Source organism: Parasteatoda tepidariorum, chromosome 10, assembly GCF_982258835.1.
Source record: "Parasteatoda tepidariorum strain Cologne lab strain chromosome 10, Ptep-v5.0, whole genome shotgun sequence".
Classification (NCBI taxonomy): domain Eukaryota; kingdom Metazoa; phylum Arthropoda; class Arachnida; order Araneae; family Theridiidae; genus Parasteatoda; species Parasteatoda tepidariorum.
The window spans coordinates 102880770-102894003 of record NC_141764.1 but is presented as its reverse complement, the minus strand read 5'-3'; the positions used below and the strand labels follow the sequence as shown (position 1 = coordinate 102894003).

The 13234-nt window shown below is 33.7% G+C and overlaps 1 protein-coding gene across 1 annotated transcript in view; it reads right to left on the bottom strand.

Annotated features, from left to right (window-relative positions):
* Positions 1-13234, bottom strand: part of LOC107442144 (PDF receptor) — a 132796-nt gene that overhangs the window by 94106 nt on the left and 25456 nt on the right. The window lies entirely within an intron of this gene.

Here is a 13234-nt window from a genome sequence, read left to right as displayed (position 1 = left end):
TTCACTTATATGGTTTAACAACTAGACTTTTAACTTTGCCAACTATAGATCCACAGCCAATGAGAATCGAGTGTATGTTTTTTCGAAAGCTGGAAGCTAAGTCGTGAAGAATCTGAATTCATATTTTTTATTTTTCATCGACTGGCACAACAGCGGATGCTTAATAATCTTATAGGGGTGAACATCTTATGAAACATTTAACTTCTTGCAGCTGAGTACATACTTATGCCGAGAAGTCTAATCTGTCAATCGCATGACCGACTGAACGGGGTTCAAATCCCAGCGTTGACACCACAATGTTTCCTCCATTTCCTCAATAAATGAGGAGTTCGCATTCTTTTATCACTGACTCTGAACTATTGGATACTTTGAAAAAATAGTAATTAAAAGAAAGAAATTGATATACGAATTAGGAAAGTGTTTTGGAGGGAGCTAAATTTACTGATCACTTAGTTGAGCTGATTTATTTTATTTTATAACCATCGTTGAACATTCGACCATTTTCAACTACTAATGTTCAACTCCGTAGCCTAATCCAGAAGACAAGGAAACTCCTGGATCAGTACCCCCAGAGGTATTGATTTGTTATGGGAACATGGAGGACTTTGAGACTCGACAGATTTAACATGCATCAGTCACCATTTACTACACGGGGAGTCTTCGGCCGGCGAGGATCGGACCCACGACCTCTTGGACATGGGCCCAGCACCCTACCGACCAGGCTATCCCGGCCTTAGTTGAGTTGATCGGCATTTTTAATGATTGTTGTTAGATGGTTTATATGAAGGGGGAAAAGCATTTATAAAGAAAAAAGTATACGATACTCTCATTCGCGCACAGATTGCGGCAGCGCAGAACTGTCTAACACACAAAATGTCTAATATTTCCCAGCTGTCTCGATAGATGGCCCCACTAGATTACGCAACATGCCAAGGTTCACAAGACAAAATACAACTCAACTGCAACTTAACTCTATTTAAATTTTCTTTTTAAAATTTTGGAACCATTCTACTTTTAAATAGTTACAAAAATCATATATATATAATTTTTTTTTTTTTACTGTACCAGTTGTAAACGGTTTTAAAACCGTAGAAAAAAAAATCCGTAAACCTTAAGGTTAATTGACTGAGTAAAATGATTCCGGTTATTTTACTGACATTTCAGAATATAAATCCTAACAGAGTAATTCCCCATATTTGATGGGATTTTACCTCTTTCATAAATTGATTTGGAACCTATAATGTGTAATATATAATAACTTTCTTTTAAACAAATATTTATAAAATTCGCAATAATAGTTCTGATTACGATACACTTTTTATATTCTAGAGCTGTGATTCGTAGCGCGTCAATCCAGAGCAATTTTCTTGCAGATCGCAAATAACGACTAAAAATAATTGAAAAACAAGATTGAAATACTGCTGCAATTAAGGATCGAAATTAATTTCAAATAACGAGAAAATAGGTGAGTAAGAAAATTTGTGTAAGAAATAGACATACATGCTCTTGTCCCCCCCCCCTTAATTTCACAAAAGAGCTAACTTTTTCCTGGAGTGACCTAGGTTTCAATCCCCGTAATGGCAAATTAATTCTCCCCCCAGTTCGCTCCGACCACCACGTAATGCAAAAAATGAGTAAAATAGCTCATGCAGTTACTAAGTTATAATATTAAATTACTCTAATGCTTAATTTCGTAGTTCTCCAGTCTTCTGAGTTGGGCTCAAAATTAAAAGTTGAATTTCTGTAATGGATATAGAGCAACCATTTAACACCCTGTAATTATGATTCATCATTATAATAATTATATTGACATATTACAAGTCGGTTAAGAATCATATGTCAGATGGCGAGTTTGTGTCAATATCTTGACAAACCCACTGTTTTTTCCGTGTTGAGGTAAAAATTGAAAATTCACGTAGTTTAACATTTGTTTCCACCAATCTGATATACTGAAAGTTGAGCGTGACTCCCCCCAAGACTCGAAGAGTTTTTTCAGTTTTTCACAAGGTATTCTAAAAAGTGAACTTTGGAGATAATTAATTTTAATAAAATAAGTCATTGCCAAATATTAACTATTTTTTTTAACGTTATTCTAAAATTGGATGAAAAATTGCATATTTCTTTAGGAGATAATTAGGAAAATAAAATATATTACACGAAAAAGCTAATGAATTAATTTTTATCCTCTACGAATTATTTTAATAGGAAAATAAGTTTTAACTGATATATTGGCGTTAATATTTCATGTTTATTATAAGACGCAATTAAGGATAAAAATAAATTGCAATTTTTCTTATTTAAATCTCAATTTACTTAAATTATCAAATAAATTTCAAATTACTTATTCATGAACAAAAAATGCATTTAGCTTAAGATGAAAAAGAAACTTAAGTATCTTAACGACGATAAAAAGGATAATTTGCCTTCTGAGAAACACGGATTTCAAGAAAATTTTTTTAACATAGCTATTAAGCTAAAATAAATATTTAACTACTAATATTCGCGATTTTGCATTATTTATGTATTAATTGATGTTTTTTAATTCAGTAAATTTAAAAAATCAACTAAATGAACTAATATAAATAATTCTTTTATTGCGATACTTAGAAACAATAAAATATTTTTGCAAAAATTTGATAGTTTCCATGATATTCAGAAAGAGAGTACTAGTGTACAAATTAAATCGGACTACATTTTCCGAACTCAATATTTTGTATAACTAGGTTACAAATGTTAAGCATCTAGTTCAGATTTACGAGGTGTTGTTATTAAATCAAGTATTTTGTATCTATTACAGATGTAAAATGTCTTATTCTAATGAATCAAATATTTTAAGTGAATTAGATATTTTTTATCTTTTACAAATGTAAAAAAGCTAACTTGGATACTTGATCAATTAGGAGTAAATAGATATTTTATGTCTGCTACTGATGTAAACTTTCTTATTCGGATAACTTAGGTGTTTCAATTGAAATAAGTATTCTGTATCGATCGCAGATTTTCTTTTAAATCTTTTACAAATGTAAAATATTTAACTTGGATTTTTGATTAAGTAAGATGGATTCGATATATGAATATTTGTTGCAGATGTTAACTATCTGTTTCGCGAATATATTAGATATTTAAATTGTTAGAGATGAAAAATATCTAACTGATGGGATATATGTGTGTTGGTTAATTAGATATATTTGATATCTGTAACAAATGTAAACAATCTTTTCTGATGTATTAGAAGTTTTAATTGAATTAGATATTTATCTGTTACCGATGTAAAATATCTAACTTGGATACATGTTGGTTGATTAATTAGGTATTTTGTATCTGTTACAGATGAAGAATATTTTATTCGAAAGTATTAAATGTTATAACTGAATAAGATATTATGTTACAGATGTAAAATATCTGATTCTGATATATTAGTCTAATTCGAATGTATTAGGAGAAATGTTTGGTGCCATATTTTTTTAGTATCTCTTCCAAATTCGTAAAAAGAAAAGAAAAGACATTTTAATTTAACAACCTTCAGTTCATGCAGGTTAATAAATTTAATTTTTTCAACTCTATAGATACTATTGTTGACAAAATAACTAGAGCATTTAATAAATGTCTTGTCAATGTCAACTTTCTTATATATGCTGATCCAAGTGCAGAGTTTTAAATTCACCTTAAGAGGATTTGTATGTTTCTATGCACTCTAATAAAGAACATTGATATCGATTTTCGAAGAATAACTACTGACTAAAGGAAGAAATAACACGAATAAAGGTACAGAAATGGACATATTATAGTTTCGGTTCTATAAATAGGAAACTTCCTAAGGGTCTGAAGACCAAATGAGGTTTAAACACAAGATATTTAGTATTTAAACAAAGGAAGGTTCTTATTTATAGAACCAAGGCTGTAGTAATGTCTAATTCCATATCTTTATTTGTGCTTTATTCACGTTGTGTTTTTGCTTACACAAGTATATCTTTTTGAATGTGGCTCACTTACTCAATTTTTTTACATTCCTCTGAAATTTTTTAACATAAAACATTTAACACCTCTCATCTCTTTTCGACCTAGATTTACGGGAAAACTAAAAAAATCAGCAGCTCTTGCAAATCTGCAGAATATTATTATATTATCAACAGGTTGCGAAATGTCCTGTAAGAAATGTGGTTAGCCGATAGAAATGTGGTAACCATTAACCGGTAGACCAAATGAACAACTGTAGCAAATATTTGTCTACAGAACACACATAAAAGTTTCAATGAGAACTGCTGAAGCCGACTCATACAAGATTCCGCTTAAGTTGAACAACTTTAACTATTATTTGTATACAGCAGCAGTATCTAATAAGTATTCCGCTTAAACCTGGAAGGGTCACGAGAGTTACAATTGTTAAAATGTTTTTTTTCTTCATAAAAACAGCAATAATTATTAAAGCCTGTGATTTTATTCACATTGAATCAATAATCTCTTATGTGTTTAATATATCAGTCATTTTCATTATGTTATTTAAGCTAAATGTCAATTAAAAAAGTTGTGTCATCGGGTCACTGAATTACAATTTTTATCTTTTCCCTTTTTAAGGTCACCTGTTCACACAGTTGCATTTGTTTGTCGGCTTCTCTGATCGACATGTGTGATTTCGTCATTGTTTTGGTTTTAGTTGTAAGTCGCTTCTTCACTTAATTTTCCAAAAATAAAATTTAGTTGGGCAAAAGTAAGTTTGTTAAGAATGTTAATATTGTTGACGAAACAATCCCCAAGGCATTCACTTGAAGACCACATTCGCACTTAGACCATAATGTGATAAATCTTTCAATATTTTTTCCTCCTTCATTGGCGCCAACTTTAGGAAACTTTGAGATGAGCTTCAAGGGAGCCAAAGATGCCGATTCGCATACAAGCTTCCCATAGTCATTTTTATATTTCCTAAAATCCTGCCATCAGTTTCCTGATGGATTTGATGATCCTTTGAGTCTCATTAGAGAATTTGAACCATTCTGAGAAGGGTACGTGTGCTGGTTTTTCTTTTGAATGTCTGATGAGACCTGCGACTGTTTTTATTCTCTGATGGATACACTATTGACCATCCTTTGATCCAGTCCACTTCATTGAAAATATTTTGATGACCACCTTTAAAAAATGAACTCTTATATCTATTTTTTTAACTTGCCATTGATGTCAGCTTTTTTTTTAAATAAAAAATAAAACTGGTAATGATGATGAACATTTCAGTACTTTCAGCATTCCAACTCATCATCTGATTGGTATCGTTTTTATTCTTATTGAACGATTTTTAGGACGCTGCTGTAATAATATTTCTGGTTAAGGGCTCTTGCTGTAACATTCACTTATTCGGTAACATTATTTTGACAAAAATGTCACTTAAAAAAAATAATTTCACTAAGTAAACCTTTTCTGTTAAATTATAAATTATCTGCAATTCAAAATTTGGTTAATAATTTTTTATAATAATTTAATAAACCTTAATATTCATATCATTAGCGCAGAAAAATATTGTCTTTTTGAAGAAAAAAAATATTTAAAAAATGTATTGAATAAATTAAGAAAAAAAATTAGCATTTATAAAAAATTTGCATTTATATTTCCCATTAAAGTTTTCAATTAAAAAAGAATCAATAAAGATTCAGCAATCTAATATATGTTCCAACAATATATTAAAATCTAATGATGGCATTGTAGTTTCCTATTGATATCGATACATTTATTTTGGCCAGAAAATTACGGATTTTTACTGGTCTGAAAATCACATGGTATAATCCGGTTTTCCCACAGTAAGTTTCATATTTCTTTGGTTGTCATCAGCATAAATTTAATAAAAGTCATAAGAATATTGTTTTCTTGTAAAGTAATTTTTGTATCGCAAATTTAAGGAATTCATCACTGTAATATTTCATTTTCTTATTTTACTCTACTATTTTACGTTTTTGTTTTGATTGTTTTCTAAATTAGGAGTTTCAAAAACTAAGAACTGTTTCGTTACAGTAGTGTGATTCCTTGTAATGACTTAATTACGCTACATTATAAGATAAACTTATTTGAATCGGTTTCTTAACTTATTAACCCTAACTGCAAGAACCACCTCAACCACCGAACTGGGATCTGATTATGTTTTCACCTGCTTCAATGGTTACATTGCAGTTGATTGTCCCGAAGAGGACCTCTATGCTTGCTGAGTCTGTGTGGATCACCCATGGCATCATCTAATGGATTGTCCATGGATACAACCAACTTATTAACCATTTTAAAATTATTATTTTTTGGTGTTAATTATTTTAATATGCTATTATAAAATACATTTAGATAAATTCGTTAAATGGTTCAGGACTGAATGATCAGCTACATGCCCAATGTGATGCATGCTCATATTGCATTTAATATATCGGCCTGTTTGCTAAGCGGAAATATTAAATCTGGGTTATGAACCCTCAAAACTATTAACATGCACTAATAGATCTTTATGGAATTATATGGAAAATAAAGTTACAGGAGATCTTTCATACGATTTACCAATCAAATTTGACTCAAAATAAGCATTTAATTTAAGGATATGAATATAGGAAGGGGGGTATAAGCAAACATGTTTCGTTTTAGAACATATTTGTCAAGTGAATAATTTCATAGTTTACAGAAAAACTGTTTTATACGAAGATTTGTACAGCATAAATGAAAGCTTGCAAACTCTCAAGGATAGCGTGGGCAGGCGAGTGTCCTAAAGCTATGACCTACCTTGCCAAGGTTTGATTAGCATGAAATACGACACTCGTCTCTAGGGTTAACTGGCTACGAAATAACAATTGCGAGGTTAGAGAGCGGCAGCGAACAGGGAGCTTATCTACCCAGTCTTAGATAACCGTTCTCAATATTTCAAAAGTCATAATTCGTTCTTATTTTAGCAAAACCGTAATTGAGTTCCTTAATGAGTTCGTAATTGAGTTCTTAACTTGTGCATACACCAAAAATAAATTTAGCAAGACTTACATGCCACTCCAGACCTGTGAGTTCAACCTGTCTGACATAAGATCTAATTTTAAGACTCTTATTGATAAAATGATTAGAAAAATGAACATTATTTTTAAAATGATTCTTAGTATTAATTTGGTTGGGTTTGAAATGTCTAATGAACTTTATGAAGTCTGTGTTCCGCCGAGAAAATGTCGAACATTTAAAGTTCTGATGGCTGAAAAAAACGGGGACTACTAGTCTACAATTTATAATTATATTACTTGCAAGATGTAGAATATCTCTATGAGAATTGGTGCGATCTGCTTATTCAGATTCTACTAATCCCAATCTAAACTATCAAATCAGTAAAATTTTCAGATCAACAATATCACATCAATAATATCAAATCAACAATTATTTATCTGCCGAATGTTATCATATTATCTACAATATGCAGACATATAAGTGAGAAACGTTGAGACAGACTTATTCGGACTCGGTCAATCAATAGACCCAACCAACATTTCCCAACTGTTTAAAACCATCAGGATAAAGCGAAAATAAATAAACAGAAACATTTACAATATGTCTACATAATTTCCGGAAAGAAAATTCAAATTCAAATCATTCTGCTTTTATTTAAATAAGTTTCAAATCACAAACACTATTTTAAGCATTCTGTACGTTCTTTGTAAAGAAATGGTTTTCTTAAAATATATTTATGCATATATTCTTGAAAACTGAGAAATAAATAAAATACTCTGCATTTGACTTCTTCTATTTCTTTTTAACAAACAATGCGCATTTTTCTCTTTAAAAATTCAATTTGTTTTTTTCTGTTTTTGTTGTTGTTTTTGTTAATTTACCTTCCACTTTAAATAGATGAAAGTATTTATTTTCCAGAAAATGAAAATATGTTTCAGAAATGACTAAAACTTTATATATATTCCAAGTTTTCCAAGCATTATTTGTATTATTGCAACTAGTTAGTAATACCACGTTATAGTTTAAAATTATAATTTTGTACATATTTTTTCACGAATATAAATGAAATCATTTTAAGGTATTTGCATTTATTGCTAAGATGTTTCAGACAGAGTAATTCATATTTTCATCAATATTTTTTGACAATTATGTAAAATAATTTTATGCTTCACTTGCTCGACAAAAACCTCGGAATCGGAACAATACACCTCTTATCCACGCGATAAAAGCGACACTATTTGCACTCATTTAAGGATTTAGTTTTTAATTATAAAAATGCTTCAATTCACACTATGATGCCGTAGACCGACACTAACACTAGCCAAAAACTAGAAAATACACAATATATAAAACAATGCCTAGATGCTCTCAATTAGCTTATAAGAAAAAGATTATCTAGGCATAATAATTGGTTACTAGGAACATAAAATTTCAATTTCGTAAACAATGCACGATGTTTATAAAAAGAGAGAACTAGACAATTATCAATCATCGTCATGCATAATCATAGTAGAATACCATGTTTTTTATATTTAATGTAGCTGTCGTTGCTTCTACTCTCACTTGCCAATACCACCCAGTCTTCTATGGGAAACTAAACGAATATGAGGCAGAGGGGTGAGTGTCGAGTGTCTCGAATCAATAAGTTATACTTCACAGGACATACATTTATTTGTAATTAACAGGTTTACACTTACACATTATAATTAAACATTAATACATATTCACAACCTCAATGACTTACAACTCCCGGATGAAAGCGCGTGCTACTCCAGGAACCGACCGGTAGAATGTTTTTCTTGGACCGTGTTCACGACAAATATTTTCTCTCTAACCTCACTTTCCAACTGCGGCAAAAACAGTCTGTAGGTAGCGCTACCACACAGAGGTGGTTGCAAGTGCTGCCGCCACAGGACCCCCTCTCCAGTGATAACGAGAGTTCACAAGAAACGGGTATTAAATTTAACTCTTCGCCCAGACCTTGTGAAATAAGGCTGTCCAGGCAGAAGAGTATGAGATTGCGATGAAGGGCCTGGAGTGGTAACAGGTGTTGAAATAATTATGGTCGGTGTAGCTGTTTTGCTCTCATCAGGTTCAACATCTAAAAACGCTGGTTTTAAACGATCAATGTTGACTGTCACATTCCGTGAATCCTGTTGGATGACAAACGTTTTGTCGTTTCTTGAAATGACACGATATGGACCCATGTAAGCAGGCGTAAGGGTGGTGCGTGCAGCATCTCGACGCAGGAACACATGTGTACAAGAAGCCAAGGCACTATGGACAAACACCGTTCTTCCTGAGCGGAGGTTTGTTGGTACTGGTTGTATACGAGACATGGTTTCTCGCAGAAAACCCACAAAAGTAGCAGGATCCACGTCTTGAGAGGATGATTTGAAAAATTCACCTGGAAGGTGAAGTGGTGAACCGTAAACTAGTTCTGCTACACTGCAGCCAAGATCACCTTTCAAACAAGAACGTAGACCAAGGAGAATGGTTGGAAGTATTTCAACCCAACGTTCTGTAGCATAACATCGAATTGCTGCTTTTAGGCTTCTGTGCCAGCGTTCAATCAGTCCATTAGAAGCTGGGTGATATGGAGTTGTGTGTATGCAGTGAGAACCCATAAGTGTGGTTAATGACTGGAAGAGGTTTGAATCGAATTGACGCCCACGATCAGTTGTCACTTTTAATGGCACGCCAAAACGACAGATCCAGTGTGTGTAGAAGGCTTTAGCAATGGTTTCGGCGGTGATATCTGCAACAGGTATGGCCTCCGGCCATCTACTGAAGCGATCAATCATGGTCAGGAGAAATCTGTAGCTCTGAGAAGGTGGAAGTGGACCAACGATGTCCAGATGAACATGTTCGAAACGTGAGCTAGGAGTAGAAATTGTGCCAGGAATACTTGAGGTGTGCTTGTGGATTTTGCTACGCTGGCAAGGAATGCACGCCTTGCACCAGTTTGTAATGTCAGCGTTCATGGATGGCCAGCAGAAGCGTTGCTTAATAAGGCTCAGGCTAGCTTTAGTACCAGGATGTGAGAGTCCATGCAAGGAACTGAATAGCTGGTGGCGAAGTTGTTGAGGCACAAAGGGTCGGATCTTATCAGTTGAAGTGTCACAGATCAGCTCTAATGATGGATCAGTTTCTAGTGGAAACTTTTTCAACTTCAGGCTGGTGTCCGATGCAGATTGTAATAACTGAAGCACTTCAGTGTCATTCTGTTGTGACTCTGCAATAGTTTTTATATCTACAGCTTGTGGTAATGAGATATGTTGTATTCGAGAGAGAGCATCTGCAATTATATTTTCTTTGCCTTGAACATGCCTGATATCTGTTGTAAACTGACCAATTAAGTCCAATTGCCGCAATTGGCGTGGTGAACATTTTTCAAGTTTCTGGGAGAAAGCATAACACAATGGCTTATGGTCTGTATAAATACAAAAAGTTCTTGCTTCAAGCATATACCGGAAGTGTTTCACAGACTCGTATATTGCCAAGAGTTCACGGTCATATGCTGAATATCGTTTTTGCGCGGGAGATAATTTTTTTGAGACGAAGGCAAGTGGTTGCAAACCAATACTTGTGCATTGATGTAAAGCACCTCCAATAGCAATATCGGAAGCGTCCACATGCAGTGCAAGTGTAGATGATGTATCTGGATGGTGTAATAGAGCAGCCTCAGACAATGCCTTTTTACACTGCTCAAAAGCTCGCTCAGCATCTGGAGTCCAAGAAATCTTCCTTCTATCATTTTTCTTTGAATTTGTTAAATAAAAATTTAACGGTAGTTGTATCTCAGCCATGTTAGGTAGGAAACGACGATAGAAATTTATGGCTCCCAGAAACCTTCTCAACTGTGAGACATCTTCAGGTTTAGGATAATGTATGATAGCTTCTACTTTCTTTGGAAGGGGTTTGCACCCAGTTTCAGTAACAAGATGGCCTAAGAATTCGATTTGACGGACAGAAAATACACACTTTGATGCATTAACTTGTAGTCCATAAGCATTGAGTCGGTCAAACATGAGATGAAGATGTTGCTCGTGCTCTGTATGGTTTTTGCTGGCAATTAAGATATCATCCAGGTATGGAAAACAAAAATCCAATCCTGAAAGGACCTCATGGATAAACCTTTGAAAGGTCTGTGCAGCATTCGAAAGGCCAAAAGGCATGAAAATGAATTCATATAACCCGAATGGGGTAACAATAGCAGTTTTTGGAATGTCTGCTGGAAAAACTGGGACATGATGGAAAGCTCGGACAATGTCAACTTTTGAAAAAATTTTACAACCATGGAGGTTATGGGTAAAATCTTGTAAGTGTGGGACAGGATAATTATCAGGAACTGTAATTTTATTTAGGGCTCTATAATCCCCAGTAGGCCGCCACTCACCTGAACCTTTTGAAACAAGGTGTAAAGGTGAGGCCCAATTAGATTTACTAGGCCTACAAATGCCTTGTTCCATCATGTAGAGGAACTCTTTTTTAACCGCTGCCAGTTGGGCAGGGTTCAGTCGCCTAGGCCTGGCAAATACAGGTGGTCCTGTAGTTTCGATGAAGTGGTACGTTTTATGTTTAACCTCAGAGCTGAAAGGGCGAGGACGAGTCAGATTAGGATATTTTGTTAAAATTTTGTGTATGTCTGAACTATTAGATATGGTTTTAATAGAGGTAAAAATACCATTGATCCGTTCACCTTTAGTTGTCAAATTTGTCAATGGGTCAATAAGGCAATTGTTTTTTAGATCAATTAGAAGACCATAATGGGCTAAAAAATCTGAGCCAATTATGGGAAATTTAACATCAGCAATGGTAAAATGCCACTTGAAACTTCTACACAAATTTAAATTTAACTCAATTAGGGTTTGGCCATAAGTAGCAATTCTTGAGTTGTTTGCAGCAAATAAGGTAATGGGCTCAGGCAAGCGCCTAGAATTGTTCGGTAGCACTGAAATATCAGCGCCTGAATCTATTAAAAACCGTGATTTTGTTAAGGGATCTAATATACTGAGGCGACTTGGTATAGTCAAATTAGTGCCGTTACATGTCGCTACTGCAAGGCACGATTGTCGTTTCCCTGTGGGTAGGAACAGGGTGGCTTGCAATTGCGAGCTTGTGAACCAAATTTTGAATGATAGAAACAAAAATCATCTCGCTTATTACGTGATAAGCTGCGTCTTTTATAACCTTTGAAATTATTGCGGGAATAAGATCTTGAGCGGGAGGTTGTTAGAGCATCCAATTTCTTGGACAATTCAGTAATTTGTAACTGTAAAATTTTATAATCATTCTGTTCTGTAATGGCTGCAGCGTTAACAGACAGATTAGATGGTTCAGCCAGTTCTATAACCTTATCAGCCAGTAAGGCAAGCTTGTCTAGTGTGTCATCACTGACAGCCAGAACAGTTTGAATATTTGTTGGGAGGCGTTGCAGCCACAAATTTTTTAAGAAATCATCCTTTATTTGCCCATCTGCAAGCTCTCGCATGCGTCTGAGCAAGACGCTAGGTTTCTGATCACCTAAGGCAAGATCCTGTAAAAGAGCTTTAGTGTTTTGGGCAGCAGAATGCTCGAAAATGGTGAGAAGTCTCTGCTTTAATTGAGTGAATGGCAAATCTGCAGGAATCATAATAGTCAAACGACTATTATGATCATTATCGTCTTTGTTTCATAATGGGTGAGCTTTTGGAGCGTGATTCCTTCAAATTTTTAAAAAGTAGACAATTGTTTGACAGCCGACTTTTCCTAATTTAGACACGACGTCTTCATTACCTATTTAATAATTATTATTTTTAACAATGTTCCAGATAATTCTATAAAGACAATGGAGAATTACTACAAGAAAAGTTTCTTTTTAAACGAATAATAGCATACAATTTATGATTTCCAGAAGCTTAGGGAACATTTTTACTGCATGTTGTTTGATCGTTCTGATTAAAATGCACCAATCAGATTCTCAATTTCAAAATGTATATTTCATATGAATTTTCATTTTATATAATAAGTTGCTATAAAAATGACTGCCAATGCAGCGTAGAAAAATACTTAGCATTAAAATGAAAAGTATTTTTTTAAAGCATTTTAACTTAACATAAAATCTTTCATTTATGAGAAATATGGAATACCTTCACTCCTATTTCAAGATTAATACCGATTAAACTTCTTTGTCTGTTTTTTTTTATTTGCAGAATATCTTAGAGTGAGCTCTAAAGACTCATCCATTGTTATGAATTGCTCAAAAGAGCTTTAAACTTTATGGAAGAAAGGCAGAGAAACTCTGTTACTG